At 51.9% G+C, this 17,844-nt stretch overlaps 1 protein-coding gene across 1 annotated transcript in view; it reads left to right on the top strand.

The window, feature by feature from the left end:
* The first annotated feature begins 2,487 nt into the window (after positions 1–2,487).
* The window catches only part of LOC137528058 (granzyme A-like), a 66,802-nt gene continuing 51,445 nt past the window's right edge, over positions 2,488–17,844 (top strand). Inside the window, exon 1 of the mRNA XM_068249309.1 lies at positions 2,488–2,552. The gene's annotated coding sequence lies outside the window, so the exon portion shown is untranslated. The remainder of the gene's footprint in view (positions 2,553–17,844) is intronic.

Below are 17,844 nucleotides of genomic sequence, written 5' to 3' on the forward strand. Positions count from 1 at the left end.
AAAGCATGCTATCCGCACGCTTCTTGCCCTCATGCAAGGCCTGGGTTGTTGTGTCTCACAAAGCGTGGCCTTCTCCTCCTGCGCCTCCTCCTGTTCCATCACGTCTGCTGCTGCTGGGTTAGCGTTGCCGCGTGGTCCCTGTTTATTGAACCACTTATCTTTATTACATTTATGACTGCATGGCCGTACAAAGCCTGCTATCCGCACGCTTCTTGCCCTCATGCAAGGCCTGGGTTGTTGTGTCTCACAAAGCGTGGCCTTCTCCTCCTGCGCCTGCTCCTGTTCCATCACGTCTGCTGCTGCTGGGTTAGCGTTGCCGCGTGGTCCCTGTTTATTGAACCACTTATCTTTATTACATTTATGACTGCATGGCGGTACAAAGCCTGCTATCCGCACGCTTCTTGCCCTCATGCAAGGCCTGGGTTGTTGTGTCTCACAAAGCGTGGCCTTCTCCTCCTGCGCCTGCTCCTGTTCCATCACGTCTGCTGCTGCTGGGTTAGCGTTGCCGCGTGGTCCCTGTTTATTGAACCACTTATCTTTATTACATTTATGACTGCATGGCGGTACAAAGCCTGCTATCCGCACGCTTCTTGCCCTCATGCAAGGCCGGGGTTGTTGTGTCTCACAAAGCGTGGCCTTCTTCTCCTCCTGCGCCACCCTCCTCCTGTTCCATCACGTGTGCTGCTGCTGGGTTAGCGTTACCGGTCCCTTTTCCTGGAACCTCTTATATGTATTACATTTATGACTGCATGCCGACAAAAAACATGTTACCTGTGCAAAGAAAACAGACATTTCCCGCATTTAAAAGACAGTTTTCCCTTTGAAACTTTAAAATCGATTTTCTCAAAAACTATAAGCTCTTTTTGCTAATTTTTTTTTCCTCTTGTACCCACTCCCAAGGTGCACATACCCTGCAAATTTGGGGTATGTAGCATGTAAGGAGGCTTTACAAACCACAAAAGTTCGGGTCCCCATTGACTTCCATTATGTTCGGAGTTCGGGTCGAACACCCGAACATCGCGGCCATGTTCGGCCTGTTCGGCCCGAACCCGAACATCTAGATGTTCGCCCAACACTAACCCTAATGTGTCTCTCAAAGGTGCTTTTGTCTGGAAGTATAAAGCCTGGTTCAACCCATTCAAATATCACTTAATATCCATCCTACTCACAATAGATAAATTCTACGTCCTAATTAGCCCCCCCCCCCCTGTTTTCTTGGTTGAGGAATCTACGTCCTGCATTAATTACCGCTGTCTGCCACCGCGCATGCACGTGCAAGCGCATGCACGCGCACTCCCACGTGTGCAAGTGACAGTGCACATGACCGCGCGTGCATGTGACTGTGCACACTTGTGCACAGTCATGTGAATGGTCAAGTGAATGATTGTTGCTGTTAGCTAGCAACAATTATTCATAAAGTTAAGGAAAAAAAAGTTGTAAATGTAAAAAAAAAAATAAAGATTAAAGTGACAGAGTTCCTTTTTTAATTACCCATTAATTTTTAACCCAAACCTAGCCTATTAACCCATTATTAACCCCTACAATACCTAAGCCTGTTTATAAACGTTTACCGTATTTTTCGGAATATAAGACGCTCTGGAATATAAGACGCACCTAGGTTTAGAGGGCAAAAATCTGGAAAAAAAAATTTGTATACAGTATATACTAAACCTGGTGCGTCCATATTCCAGGAGCGTATTGTACAGTACATGTTCTCCCCATTGTCCTCTTGTGTCCACTATGTGTCCCTTTCTGTCCCCCTGTGTGTGGCATCCCTTCCTGCCACCTTGTGTGATCCTCTTGTCCCATGTGTCCCCTCATGTCCTGTGTGTCTCCTCCAGCCCCCCTCTGTGGTCCTCCAGGCCCCTTGTGTCCACTCCTGTCCCCCTGTGTGTGTGTGTGTGTCTGTGTCCCCTCCTGCCCCCCTTGTGTGTGTTTCTGTGTCCCCTTCACCCCCCTTGTGTGGTCCTCCAGTCCCTGTCCCCCCCCTGTGTGGTCCTCCAGTCCCTGTGTCCCCCTCCTGTCCTCCTATGTGTGCCCCCTCCTGTGCATGTCTATGTGTGTGCCCCCCCAGTCCCCATCCTGTCCTCTGTCCCCCCCCCCCCATGTCGACGCTCTCCCCCGGTAACAATAACTGCAGAGCAACTCACCTTTCTATGGATTCCAGTGCTGTGTAGTCTGCTGTGTGGTCCTCTGCCTCCAGCATTTCAGCTACACCTGTAAATGAAAAGTTAGCGCAGAGACACTCACCTACTCAGCGGCAGCCGCGGCGGTGGCAGCACGATCTGCAGACATCTCTCCCGGGAGGCTTCCTCTAGTGAGGGCTCCTGCTAATGACTCATTGAGTCATGGGGAATGACTCATTGAATCATTCACAGGAGCCGTCTCTAGGGGAAGCTGCGCGGCTCCCCCTAGTGACGGCTCCTGTTAATGATTCAATGAGTCATTCCCCATGACTCAATGAGTCATTAGCAGGAGCCGTCACTAGAGGAAGCCTCTCGGGAGAGATGTCTGCAGATCGTGCTGCCACCACCGCGGCTGCCGCTGAGTAGGTGAGCGTCTCTGCGCTAACTTTTCATTTACAGGTGTAGCTGACATGCTGGAAGCAGAAGACCACACAGCAGACCACACAGCGCTGGAATCCATAGAAAGGTGAGTTGCTCTGCAGTTATTGTTACCCGGGGAGCGGACCGGCAGACCACACAGGGGGACAAGGCAGGGAGTCCCCGACAATGCGGCGGATCGGCGGTTCTGAAGTCGGGGATTCCCTGCCTTTGGAATATAAGACGCAGGCACTTTTTCTTCCTATTTTTGGGAGAGAAAAAGTGCGTCTTATATTCCGAAAAATACGGTAATCACTGCCGCCAGTAGCAATTGAATGTAATCACTAGGGCGAAAGTTTCAGGCCCCAATGCTCTACAGATGTAACGTTCTGCCATTACCTAGTGATGCATCTGTACAGCTCTATGCCCCCTGAACTGTCACCCTAGCGAACGCATTTGATCACCACAGACGTGCAGACTGTGGATAATGGTCCGCCACATGCTCAGCTAGAAGTAAAATGTGGCATATGGGGTATCATTTTAATCGGGAAGAGCCAAATAATTTATTTGTAAATATTTTATAACTGTGGGACGTGTGATGTGAAAATTAGGAGGGGTGAAAGGTAAAAAAAATGGTTATTTTCTGCATTTACGCCTAATTTTTCTCTATTTTTGGGAGAAAAATATTACCCAAAAAAGGCTAGATTGTACTGAAAGAAACAAGACATGTATCACTAAGATGGCATAGATAATTAAAAAGTTACTGCTGTAGTAAAACGACCAAAGATTATATATATATATATATATATATATATATATATATATATATATATATATATATATATATATATATATATATATACTGTGTTATATATTTCTATTTTCCACCTCTCTGCATATAACTACCTTTTGTGTTCAGTGAACTCACCTCACTGCATATATAACTACCTTTGGGTTGAGTGAACTAACCTCACTGCATATAGCTACCTTTTGTGTTCAGTGAACTCACCTCGCTGCATATATAACTACCTTTGGGTTGAGTGAACTCACCTCACTGCATATAGCTACCTTTTGTGTTCAGTGAACTCACCTCTCTGCATATAACTACCTTTTTTTGTGTTGAGTGAACTCACCTCTCTGCATATAACTACCTTTTGTGTTCGGTGAACTCACCTCACTGCATATATAACTACCTTTGGGTTGAGTTAGCTCACCTCACCGCATATATAACTACCTTTGGGTTGAATGAACTCACCTCACTGCATATAACTAACTTTGTGTTGAATGAACTCAGCTGACTGCATCTAACTACCTGTTGTGTTCAGTGAACTCACCTCACTGCATATATAACTACCTTTTGTGTTCAGTGAACTCACCTCACTGCACAAGCAGACTTGAGGCAGCCAGTAATGAAGTCAGGAGTTGACTGGTCTGAGCACACATCCTTTTTCTCTTGTGTAGCATACATCTGGTTCTTCCTTCTTGGGGGTGGTGTGGTGGTTGGTGTGTGGGGGGGGGGGGGGGGCGGGGTGCGGACGGACTCTCCCAGTGGTGGCAGCGTCTGGGGGCCTTGCCTGCGCCCTGCCCCCCCTCTCCCTCCGCATCACCCCACCATTGGTGTGTTCGCTCCCAGGACATGCAATTTTGCACCACAGGTAAGTAAATATGCAAGGTAGGGAATCTATCCTTTGGGGGGGCTGGGGGGACTGCATGGGTGGTCCCCCCCGGACACAGGCCATGTCTGGGGGACGAACCGGCCATGTAATCTCGCTTCCCCCTCCCGGGGGGGGGGGGCAGTTGCGGCGCTCCCAGATTTTTGGGGGTGTCTGCGCTGCCCTTTCTTTCTTGGGGGTACAAGGAGGCCTACACGCGGCACCCCTGTTGAGATGCAATGCACATTGCGTGGGCCAACTCCTGCAGGAAAGGCAGGTTGATAGTTTAGATCCTGCACATTCTGGTAGGCGAATGCATTATGCAAACGCTTTGCCATTTTAATTAGCCAGCAGACTTGAGGCAGCCAGTAATGAAGTCAGGAGTTGACTGGTCTGAGCACACATCCCTTTTCTCTTGTGTAACATGCATATATAACTACCTTTGGGTTGAGTGAACTCACCTCACTGCATATAGCTACCTTTTGTGTTCAGTGAACTCACCTCTCTGCATATAACTACCTTTTGTGTTGAGTGAACTCACCTCACTGCATATATAACTACCTTTGGGTTGAGTGAACTCACCTCACTGCATATAGCTACCTTTTGTGTTCAGTGAACTCACCTCTCTGCATATAACTACCTTTTTTGTGTTGAGTGAACTCACCTCTCTGCATATAACTACCTTTTGTGTTCGGTGAACTCACCTCACTGCATATATAACTACCTTTGGGTTGAGTTAGCTCACCTCACCGCATATATAACTACCTTTGGGTTGAATGAACTCACCTCACTGCATATAACTAACTTTGTGTTGAATGAACTCAGCTGACTGCATCTAACTACCTGTTGTGTTCAGTGAACTCACCTCACTGCATATATAACTACCTTTTGTGTTCAGTGAACTCACCTCACTGCACAAGCAGACTTGAGGCAGCCAGTAATGAAGTCAGGAGTTGACTGGTCTGAGCACACATCCCTTTTCTCTTGTGTAGCATACATCTGGTTCTTCCTTCTTGGGGGTGGTGTGGTGGTTGGTGTGGGGGTGCGGGGTGCGGACGGACTCTCCCAGCGGTGGCAGCGTCTGGGGGGCTTGCCTGCGCCCTGCCCCCCCCTCCCCCTCCGCATCACCCCACCATTGGTGTGTTCGCTCCCAGGACATGCAATTTTGCACCACAGGTAAGTAAAAATGCAAGGTAGGGAATCTATCCTTTGAGGGGGCTGCATGGGTGGTCCCCCCCGGACACAGGCCATGTCTGGGGGGCGAACCGGCCATGTAATCTCGCTCCCCCCTCCCGGGGGGGGGGGGCAGTTGCGGCGCTCCCAGATTTTTGGGGGTGTCTGCGCTGCCTTTTCTTTCTTGGGGGTACAAGGAGGCCTACACGCGGCACCCCTGTTGAGATGCAATGTATATTGCGTGGGCCAACTCCTGCAGGAAAGGCAGGTTGATAGTTTAGATCCTGCACATTCTGGTAGGCGAATGCATTATGCAAACGCTTTGCCATTTTAATTAGCCAGCAGACTTGAGGCAGCTAGTGGTGCTCACCGCCAGGTCGTGATCACGCTTACGCGTGGATTCACGACCATTTTGACGCATTCCGCCTCGGACACGAAAATCCGTGAATAGATTTTCAACCACGAAAATCTACTTCGGCTTCGCGTGAATGCGGACAGAAATCCGCATTCACGCTCGTGAAACCCGGGGCTGAAGTCGTGGTTTGCGGAAATGCGTCAAACTATGCGGAAGTGACACATTGCAGGCCAATCAGAGTGCCCCAGCCAGGCCCTAGCAACCAATCACAGGAGGGGAGCTATGCCCTCCCCTCCTGAATATAAAGCGGCGGCCATGATGGAAAAGCTCTGTCCTTGCTACTAGACTGTGGTGCTGAGAGGATTATCTCCAGGCCATTGTTGTTTGAGCAAGTGCATTTATTGTGTTAAAAACAAAGCGTTTTTTTTGCTAACACTGCTCTTATACTGTACACAGTTAGCTAGTCAGTGAGTGATTGCTGTAGTTAGTTGTAGTCAGTGTAGTGTAGTGGGAGTGTGGGAGTCTAGTGATTATTTAACTGTGTGTAGTGCTGTGCAGGCAGGTTCAGTGCTGCAGTGTAGTGGGAGTGGGGATTATCTGTGTGTAGAGTGCAGGCAGGCAGGTTAGTGCAGCTGCAGTGTTCACTTGTATATTCCAGTGACAGTTATACACTTGTACTATTTGCAGGCAGCCAGTCACACCGCCAGCGCCGCCACTCTCTGCCAGCGCTGTTCATTCATTCTGTCAGTGACCTTGTGCCGTGCCCAGTGCCCACTGCTCGCTCGCTCGCTGGCATATGAGCATCTCATTACACAGTGTGACATCCTTGTGTGCCCACTGCATCCTTCAGTGACCTAGTTGATTATATCCAGTGCCCACTGCTGTGCCCACTGCATCCTTCAGTGACCTTGTACTGTGGCCACTGCATCCTTCAGTGACCTAGTTGTATATCCAGTGCCCACTGCTGTGCCCACTGCATCCTTCAGTGACCTTGTACTGTGGCCACTGCATCCTTCAGTGACCTAGTTGTATATCCAGTGCCCACTGCTGTTCCCACTGCATTCTTCAGTGACCTTGTACTGTGGCCACTGCATCCTTCAGTGACCTTGTACTGTGCCCACTGCATCCTTCAGTGACCTTGTACTGTGGCCACTGCATCCTTCAGTGACCTAGTTGTATATCCAGTGCCCACTGCTGTGCCCACTGCATCCTTCAGTGACCTTGTACTGTGGCCACTGCATCCTTCAGTGACCTAGTTGTATATCCAGTGCCCACTGCTGTGCCCACTGCATCCTTCAGTGACCTTGTACTGTGGCCACTGCATCCTTCAGTGACCTTGTGCTGTGCCCACTGCATCCTTCAGTGACCTTGTACTGTGCCCACTGCATCCAGTGATTCATTACTAGCAACATGTCTGGCAGGGTTTCGCGGGGTGAGAGGAAAGGGAGTTCAATTGCCTCAGCCACTTCTGGGACTGCTCCACGTCCAGGGAGAGGACGCCCAGCTGTACGTGGTCGTGATGCAGCAGAAAAGGGGGCAGCAAAGCCTGGGCCGAGTCAGCGGACGCCATTGTCCAAATATTTTAAAGTTTCTGGTCCCCGTGTGGTGGTTGAGCAAATGGAACCTGACGTACTCATGGACATCATGACTTCCTCCCAGACCTCTACTGTGAGCACCACTCCAAGCAGTAGCAGCAGCAGCCAACATCCCACGCTTGTTGTGACATCCACCCCAGCACCCACTGGTCAGCAGCCCTCCCAGGATGACAGCGTTCTGTCCCTCAGTCCGGCATCTGGGAACCTGCTGATGCAAGAAGCACAGGACTTACTGGGGACTGATGTGGCAGAGATTGAGATCGGGCCACAATCACAAGCGTTGTTGAGTTCTGGTGATGAAGAAGAGGGGTCTGTGTCTGGGGATGTAGGGACAGAAGAGGAGGCGGGGGAGTCAGAGGAAGAGCTGGATTATGATGATGCTGCTGATGATGACGTTGTGGACCCTAACTATGTGCAGCCTGCTGAGTCCGTGGAAGAATGGTCAGAGCAGGATGACGAGTCACCTCGGCCTAGGCAAGGATATCGCCATATGTCAGGCAGGGGCAGGGGCATCGGCAGCAGTGGGCGTGGAGGAAGTAGACAGGACACTGCTTCAGCCGGCACCACCACCATGCAACCCCCGGCAACTACTACCACACATTGCTCCGCTGCACCCTCTGCTAGTGGGGGCCGCAGTAAATTAAAGTCACCAGTGTGGGATTGCTTTGAGGAATGTACTGATGACAAAAGGTATGCGGTGTGCAGGTTATGCAGCAAAAGATTGAGCCGTGGGAAAAGTCTGAGCAAGATGGGTACCTCATCCCTCCAGGGCCACCTGAGAAGCCGCCACTGCCGCGAGTATGCGGACTTTAAGAGGAAGCAGGCACTGCTGGCAGGGGTTCCTGAGAGCAGAAGGCCCACCAGCGCAGCAGCATCCTCCCTCCCTCAGGGTCGTGAATCCCCCACAGCAGCAGCAGTAGTAGCACGCAAGCGCTCTTCCACCTCGGCTGCTCAGGACACAGACATTGAGGCTGGCAGCCAGTGTTCGTCTCTCTCCTCTGTCTCCCCTGCATCCCAGCGTCGTCAGACCCTGCTCAGCGACACCTTTCAGGGTCTGACCAAGCCTCTGCCTCCAAGCCACAGGCGGATCCGCAAACTAAATGGCTTGCTGGCCCGGGCCATGGCATCACAGCTGCTTCCCTACTCCCTGGTGCAGGAGGGGAGCGCCATGCGGACGCTGCTCCAATTTGGCATCCCCGAGTGGCAAGTCCCCAGTCGCCACTATTTCAGCAGGAGCGCGATCCCAGCACTCCACAAGTTTGCGGTGGAAAACGTGGCCCGTTCCCTGGACTACTCTGTGGGCAAGCGGGTCCACGTGACCATGGCCTCGTGGAGTAGCAGATTTGGGACAGGTCGCTACCTGTCCTTTACGGCCCACTGGGTGACACTGATGGAAGGGAGGGAGGACAAGAGCGCATCAGCCCAGCTAGTGGTGCCACCACGCGGGATCAGGGGGGATGCAGAAGGGTCCTGTCACGACACTCCCTCAGCACCCGGAAAGCAAGCCCGCCTCGGCAGCAGCAGCGCCAAGCCTCGGCACTGCCAAGCCCTTTTAAAATTGGTGACCCTGGGGAAGGAGAGGCTTACAGCCACCAACGTCCTGGCCGCCCTCAGGAAGCAGGAGCGGAGGTGGCTGACCCCCAGAGGCCTGGAAGTGGGGTATGTGGCAGCCGATAACGGGGCCAACCTGGTGGCAGCAGTGCAGCAGGGAAACCTCCAGCACATCCCCTGCTTGGCCCACGTGCTCAATCTTGTGGTGCAGCGCTTCTTGCGCACCTACAAGGGGATGAGCGAGCTGCTGCAGGATGCCCGGGCGGTGGTACGCTTTTTCCGCCTGTCAGCCACTGCCTCTGCACTCTTGTCCACCTTACAGCAGCAGTATGGAAGGCCACAACACCGGATGATCATCGACATGCCAGTTCGCTGGAATTCGACTCTGGCCATGTTGGAGCGGCTGTGTCAGCACAGGCTGGCTCTTAGGGCCTACATGCTAGACCCAAGTGTCCCCAGCAACCAGCAAGTCCCCATGATTACTGCCACTCAGTGGACACTGATGCAGCAAGTATGCCTGGTGCTGAGTCCCTTCCTGGAGGCAACCAAGATGGTCAGTGAGGAGCGGGCCTCTGTGTGCCAGTGGGTGCCCTTGGTTTGTCTACTGGAGCAGGCAATGGACAATTTAATTGAGCGTGGGGATGAAGCCCTGAGGCAGTTAGTGGTAGGGGTGATGCAGCACCCTATAGGAAAAGACACAGGAGACAAAAAACGGGAGCCCAGTAGTGCAATATGTTAAAACACCAAGGTAATGGAAGGAATAAAAGCACTACTCACAAAGGAGGGTTGCTGGGGGCAACCAACCACAGGAAGCAGGTGGAGACAATAAACCCGACTCCACTCGGGGTGGTCCTGGCCAGGATCGGAGGAACGGTCGCTCTCTTAGTGGAAAAAGGTTGTGACCACCACTGTGGAGACCCACTAGTGGCGTATCACCACCCCTCGAACAGAGTCTGTTCGGGGGTATACTTAGCACAAGCGGAGGAAAGAGGCGCCCTGGGATGATAAAAACGTTTAAAAACGACTAAAATAAGTAAGAATTTTGAGGTAGCTTACCTCAAAGACGAAATCTCTGCAAGTTATTACAAAAGATTTTTATTAGCACAAGCGGCAACGCGTTTCACGGGTCGCAGCCCGCTTCATCAGGCCAATTGCAGTGCCAAATGAATGAATTCCTAAAGCATAAAGCAAAGCTCCCTATGCTTTAGGAATTCATTCATTTGGCACTGCAATTGGCCTGATGAAGCGGGCTGCGACCCGTGAAACGCGTTGCCGCTTGTGCTAATAAAAATCTTTTGTAATAACTTGCAGAGATTTCGTCTTTGAGGTAAGCTACCTCAAAATTCTTACTTATTTTAGTCGTTTTTAAATGTTTTTATCATCCCAGGGCGCCTCTTTCCTCCGCTTGCCCTGAGGCAGTTGGAAGAACAGGAGCAGATGGCAGCACAGTCCAGCTCAGAGGAGGGCTCAAAGCAGGTAGTGGAAGAGTTGGAGGTCCCTAACCTGAATGAGGAGGAGGAGGAGGAGCAGAGTGCAGCAGGCGTTGTACGTGGATGGCGGTTTGAGGAGGACAACGACATGGCACAGGAAGAGGACAGGCATGCGTTATGGGACAATGGCGAGGACGAGGAAGATCTTGCTGGCAGGGCCCACTTGTTTCCCATGGCTGTGCACATGTTGCGCTGCCTTCGCAGGGACCCCCGGGTGATCCAGATGCGTTCAAGGGAGGACATCTGGATTACCTTGATGCTTGATCCCCGTCTGAAGGGGAAGCTGGGAGACTTAATGACGCCATCCACCACCGAGCAACGCACAAGGGAGTTGAAGGAGGCCCTTGTGCGCAGACTACTGGAAGCATTCCCCCAGCCTTCCACCCCCACTGTAACTGCTCTGCCAAGCCAGCAAGAGGTGCCTGCCATTGCCACTAGCAGCACAACAACAACCACCAGCAGCAGCAGCAGCAGCAACTGGCGCCCCGGAGACCTGAAGAGCCTAAGCAAGAGCCTGTATGCAGTGCAGCAGCCCAGAACAGAGGTGCCCGCCACAGCATCCACCACCAACCAGCACAAGCAACGACTGACCACCATGGTGTCTGACTATATGGGGTCATCCAGCGGGCTCAATGACACCGACAGCCCCGTGGACCCCTTGGAGTACTGGGTCAAGAGACTGGACATCTGGAGCGAGCTTTCCCAGTACGCCCTGGAACTCCTATCCTGCCCTCCTTCCAGTGTCCTCTCAGAGAGATGCTTTAGTGCGGCCGGTGGCGTGGTCACAGAGAAGCGCTCTCGGCTCTCCCACGCCTCTGTGGACAAACTCACCTTCCTGAAAATCAACCAGGCTTGGGTGGAAGGTGAGTTTCTGGCCCCTATTGTCGGACACAGGGGGACATGAAGTGGCTGCTGCATGTGCTGTTGTTAACTATGCCTGCCTTTATAAAGACATTTACTACCTGCCTAGTGCCTACCTTGGTTAATTTTTTGGTGTTATGGTACTACTACCAGTAAGTTGCCATGGTCCTCCTTCTGAGCTGCTGAACTGACCGCCCGCTTTGTCCTCCTGACTCAGTCGCTACTACACTCTGCGTTCACACTGCCCGGGTCACCGGGTGCATTTAATTTTTTGGCCAGCACTATGACGCTGTGCTACTACTACTGTGCTGCTGCTGCTGAACTGACCGCCCGCTTTGTCCTCCTGACTCAGTCGCTACTACACTCTGCGTTCACACTGCCCGGGTCGCCGGGTGCATTTAATTTTTTGGCCAGCACTATGACGCTGTGCTACTACTACTGTGCTGCTGCTGCTGAACTGACCGCCCGCTTTGTCCTCCTGACTCAGTCGCTACTACACTCTGCGTTCACACTGCCCGGGTCACCGGGTGCATTTAATTTTTTGGCCAGCACTATGACGCTGTGCTACTACTACTGTGCTGCTGCTGCTGAACTGACCGCCCGCTTTGTCCTCCTGACTCAGTCGCTACTACACTCTGCGTTCACACTGCCCGGGTCACCGGGTGCATTTAATTTTTTGGCCAGCACTATGACGCTGTGCTACTACTACTGTGCTGCTGCTGCTGAACTGACCGCCCGCTTTGTCCTCCTGACTCAGTCGCTACTACACTCTGCGTTCACACTGCCCGGGTCGCCGGGTGCATTTAATTTTTTGGCCAGCACTATGACGCTGTGCTACTACTACTGTGCTGCTGCTGCTGAACTGACCGCCCGCTTTGTCCTCCTGACTCAGTCGCTACTACACTCTGCGTTCACACTGCCCGAGTCACCGGGTGCATTTAATTTTTTGCCCAGCACTATGACGCTGTGCTACTACTACTGTGCTGCTGCTGCTGAACTGACCGCCCGCTTTGTCCTCCAGACTCAGTCGCTACTACACTCTGCGTTCACACTGCCCGGGTCGCCGGGTGCATTTAATTTTTTGGCCAGCACTATGACGCTGTGCTATTACTACTGTGCTGCTGCTGCTGAACTGACCGCCCGCTTTGTCCTCCTGACTCAGTCGCTACTACACTCTGCGTTCACACTGCCCGGGTCACCGGGTGCATTTAATTTTTTGGCCAGCACTATGACGCTGTGCTGCTACTACTACCACCAGTATGTTGCCGTGGTCCTTCTGTGCTGCTGAACTGACCGCCCGCATAGTCCTTCTCCTGACTCAGTCGCTACCACCACTGCACTCTGCGTTCACACTGCCCGTGTCCACTGACAACTCTGCTGCGATGTCATTGCTAATTGCTGCAAAAAAAAAAAAAAAATTACAAAAACCTCTCTGGAGCCTTTTTTGCCGTCAGCCACTCATCCTCCTCCAGCGGTACCTTCGCCGCCAAGTGCCATTGGAACTCGCCTTCACCTCTTTGACTGCTTAACGCGTATATCCCTTTTTAAAACCACTTATTACCAATTAATAGCCCCATTTAAAGTGTTGATTTCACTTTAAAATCCATTTTCTCTAGAAAAAATTTTTTGGGGGGAATTTTTTATGTTGAAGTTATGTTGCCCCTTATCACCTCGATAATCCATGCTATTTGGGGGACTGTAGCATGTATGGGGGCTTTGTTATTAACGTTAAAAGAAAATCCGCCTCCGGGCGTAAATCCGCGCGTGATTACGCCATTCACGGGAAAAAATCCGCGTGGTTGCGTGGACGCGGACGAAAATCCGCATGCGGCGGGGCCGAATGCGGATTTTTTTTTTGCAACCACGCGGATTTCCGAATTCGTGGATGAGGCACATCCGAGCATCCCTGGAGGCAGCCAGTAATGAAGTCAGGAGTTGACTGGTCTGAGCACACATCCCTTTTCTCTTGTGTAGCATACATCTGGTTCTTCCTTCTTGGGGGTGGTGTGGTGGTTGGTGTGGGGGGGGGGGGGCGGGGTGCGGACGGACTCTCCCAGCGGTGGCAGCGTCTGGGGGCCTTGCCTGCGCCCTGCCCCCCCTCCGCATCACCCCACCATTGGTGTGTTCCCTCCCAGGACATGCAATTTTGCACCACAGGTAAGTAAATATGCAAGGTAGGGAATCTATCCTTTGGGGGGGCTGCATGGGTGGTCCCCCCCGGACACAGGCCATGTCTGGGGGGCGAACCGGCCATGTAATCTCGCTTCCCCCTCCCGGGGGGGGGGGCAGTTGCGGCGCTCCCAGATTTTTGGGGGTGTCTGCGCTGCTCTTTCTTTCTTGGGGGTACAAGGAGGCCTACACGCGGCACCCCTGTTGAGATGCAATGCACATTGCGTGGGCCAACTCCTGCAGGAAAGGCAGGTTGATAGTTTAGATCCTGCACATTCTGGTAGGCGAATGCATTATGCAAACGCTTTGCCATTTTAATTAGCCAGCAGACTTGAGGCAGCCAGTAATGAAGTCAGGAGTTGACTGGTCTGAGCACACATCCCTTTTCTCTTGTGTAACATGCATATATAACTACCTTTGGGTTGAGTGAACTCACCTCACTGCATATAGCTACCTTTTGTGTTCAGTGAACTCACCTCTCTGCATATAACTACCTTTTGTGTTGAGTGAACTCACCTCACTGCATATATAACTACCTTTGGGTTGAGTGAACTCACCTCACTGCATATAGCTACCTTTTGTGTTCAGTGAACTCACCTCACTGCATATAACTACCTTTGTGTTGAGTGAACTCAGCTGACTGCATCTAACTACCTGTTGTGTTAAGTGAACTCACCTCACTGCATATATAACTACCTTTGTGTTGAGTGAAGTCAGCTGACTGCATCTAACTACCTTTTGTGTTCAGTGAACTCACCTCACTGCATATATAACTACCTTTGGGTTGAGTGAACTCACCTCACTGCATATAGCTACCTTTTGTGTTCAGTGAACTTACCTCACTGCATATATAACTACCTTTGGGTTGAGTGAACTCACCTCACTGCATATAGCTACCTTTTGTGTTCAGTGAACTCACCTCTCTGCATATAACTACCTGTTTTGTGTTGAGTGAACTCACCTCTCTGCATATAACTACCTTTTGTGTTTAGTGAACTCACCTCACTGCATATATAACTACGTTTTATGTTCAGTGAACTCACCTCTCTGCATATAACTACCTTTTGTGTTGAGTGAACTCACCTCACTGCATATACCTAGCTTTCCCCCGAGATAGACAAAATGGACAAACCAGGTAGAGGAAGAGGTAGAGGCAGACCCAGAGGAAGGCCACCTGGCACTGGCAGGTCTGTGCGAGGTGGTGTTGCTGTGATTTCGTGCGGACCTGGCCAAAGTACAGTGCTCAGAAGAAGGCACGTGCCATCACTTCCCAAAATTGTGAGGACGTGCTTGAGTATTTAACACAGAACACCTCATCTCCCGCAGCCACCAGCACTACAATAAGCACCACATCCATTGCATTTGACACTTCGCAGGAGTAATTTGGTGGTGGTGAAATCACTGATTCACTGCCACTACTGCAACAACAAGAAGAAGGCGCAGGTACACCACCTCATACGTCTGAGTTAGGTGGCGATAGTATGGATGTAACATGTGAGGAGCAGCATGATGAACCACCTGAAGTTGGTGCAGTTGTGGAGTTGTCTGAGGAAAGCGAAGCTGGGCAGGAGGATTATGATGATGATTATACGGATGCCACGTATGTTCCCAATGGAGGAGATGACCAGGGGGACAGTTCAGAGGGGGAGCCAGAGAGGAGTAGGAGGAGACGACTCCATGATAGAAGCAGAGGGAGCTCGTCCTCAGAAACAGCTGGGGGCAGTGTCCGGCACCATGTATCGCCAGCTATGGCCAGCCAGACAACATGCCCTTCAAGGTCAGCTGTTGATGCCACCGTAGTGCCATCACCCCAGGGGGGCTCAGCGGTTTGGAAATATTTTAACGTGTGTGCCTCAGATAGGAGCAAAGCCATCTGTTCTCTCTGCCTCCGAAAATTTAGCGTGGAAAGGCCAACACTCACGTAGGGACAAGTGCCTTACGAAGGCACCTGGAGAAAAAGCACAAACAGCTATGGGAAGAACACCTGAGGAAAAGCAGCACTGCTCAAAAGACAAGCCACCTTCCTTCTCCTCTTCCTCCTTCAGGTGCATCGTCTTCATCCGCTTTCTCCCTTGTACCTTCACAGCCACCCTCCTTCACACCGCCTCTGCCCTTGAGCGGTTCCTGCTCCTCTGCCCACAGCAGTAGCCATGTGTCCGTGAAGGAAGTCTTTGAGCGGAAGAAGCCAATTTCGGCCAGTCACCCTCTTGCCCGGCGTCTCACAGCTGGTGTGGTGGAACTATTAGCTCGCCAGCTATTACCATACAAGCTGGTGGAGTCAGAGGCTTTCCGTAAATTTGTGGCCATTGGGACACCGCAGTGGAAGATACCAGGCCACACTTATTTTTTACGAAAGGCCATACTCAAACCGTACCGTGCAGTTGAGAGGCAAGTGGTGTCATCTATTGCGAAGAGCGTTAGGTCAAGGGTCCACCTGACCACGGATGCCTGGTCTGCCAAGCACGGGCAGGGCCGCTACATTACGTACACAGCCCATTGGGTCAACCTGGTGACCGATGGCAGCAAGCAGGGAGTACATGGCTGTGCAGCGGACCGACTTGTGACACCTCCACGGCTTGCAGGCAGGCCTCCTGCCACCTCCTCTCCTTCTCCTCCAGCTACATCCTCTTCGCTGTCAACCTCCTCCTCCTCCTTGGCTGAGTGTCAGTTGAACTCTAGCGGTGCTGCCATCTCCTCTTCCTCTCCAGCTACACAGCCCCATCTCCCCAGAGCCTACGCTGTATGCCAGGTACGACGGTGTCGCGTAATTTTAGACATGTCTTGCCTCAACGTGGAGAGTCACACTGGAGCAGCTCTCCTGGCTGCTCTTAAAGGGAACCAGAGAGGATGCAATATACATACCTGGGGCTTCCTCCAGCCCCATACGCACGGATCGCTCCCACGCCGCCGTCCTCCGCTGCCTGGATCCGCCGCCACCGGGTCCCGTCATTGCCGCGAGTCGGCAAGTCGGCCGGCGGACGCGGCCAATTCTCCGCATCACAGGGTGCTCTCCCCATACAGATACGCATGTGGCTGCTAACTGCGCAGCCGCATGCGTACATGTATGGAGGGAGCCCCTGTGATGCGGACAATTGGCCGCGTCTGCCAGAAGTGATGGGCCCGGTACCGGCGGATCCAGGAAGCTGAGGACGGCGGCGTGAGAGCGATTCAGGCTTATGGGGCTGGAAGAAGCCCCAGGTATGTATAAAATCTTTTTCTTTTTTCACCCCCCCGTTCCTCTCTGGTTCCCTTTAACAAACAGGTGGAGCAATGGCTGACCCCGCACCAGCTGGAGATCGGCAACGTGGTGTGTGACAATGGCAGCAATCTCCTTTCCGCTTTGAATTTGGGAATGCTGACACTTGTACCCTGCATGGCACATGTGCTGAATCTGGTCGTGCAAAGATTTGTCTCAAAGTACCCAGGCTTAGAGGACGTCCTGAAGCAGACCAGGAGGGATCGGTTGAAAAGGGCGCCCGAGCTGCCTGTATGAAAAGGGCGCCGCCATAGACATCAATGTTATTTCTGGAAATATGGGCTACAAGGTGTAGAAAAGGGCGCCCGAGTTTTGATATAGGCTACAAGCGGGCTCCCCTTTGTAGCCCATATTTTTTCGGCTACAAGGTTTTCGGCTACAAGCGGGCTCCCCTTTGTAACCCGTATTTTTTTCGGCTACAAGGTTTACGGCTACAGTAAGGTGCCCCTTTGTAGCCCATATTATTGCCTTTTTTTCTAGCCGAAGTTTTTATATGGGCTACAAGCGCTGGAAGCCAAATTATTTCATTCCCCCACTATCCATGGCGGCCTGGAGGGGGAATAGTAATTAACACATCCCCGAGTTTTTTTGTAGCCGAAGTTTTTATATGGGCTACACCAGGCGCCTTTTTTGTAGCCGAAATTTATATGGGCTACACCAGGCGCCTTTTTTGTAGCCGAAGTATGTATATATGGGCTCCACCAGGCGCCCTTTTTTACCGGCGCCCTTTTCATGTAGACCCGACCAGGAAGTTTTGTGGGCATTTCAGGCGGTCTTATACAGCCATGGCACGCTTTGCGGACATTCAGCGGAAAAAACAACTTGCCGGTGAGACGCTTGATATGCGATAGCCCAACTCGCTGGAATTCCACCCTGCTCATGTTCTGTCATCTGCTAGACCAGGAGAAAGCCATCACCCAGTACCTGTACAACTACAGTAGAAGGACACAATCTGGGAAGATGGGGATGTTGTGACCCAACAGCTGGACACTGATGCGAAATGCATGCAGGACCATGCGGCCGTTTGAGGAGGTGACCAACCTGGTGAGTCGTTCTGAAGGCACCATCAGCGACTTGATCCCCTACGCTTACTTCCGGGAGCGTGCCATGCGTAGAGTGGTGGATGAAGCTGTGGAGGCGCGGGAACAGGAACAGCTACGGCAGGAGGAGTCGTGGGAGCGATTTTCATCCGAACCACA

The sequence above is a fragment of the Hyperolius riggenbachi genome, chromosome 1 (genome assembly GCF_040937935.1).
Source record: "Hyperolius riggenbachi isolate aHypRig1 chromosome 1, aHypRig1.pri, whole genome shotgun sequence".
NCBI lineage: Eukaryota > Metazoa > Chordata > Amphibia > Anura > Hyperoliidae > Hyperolius > Hyperolius riggenbachi.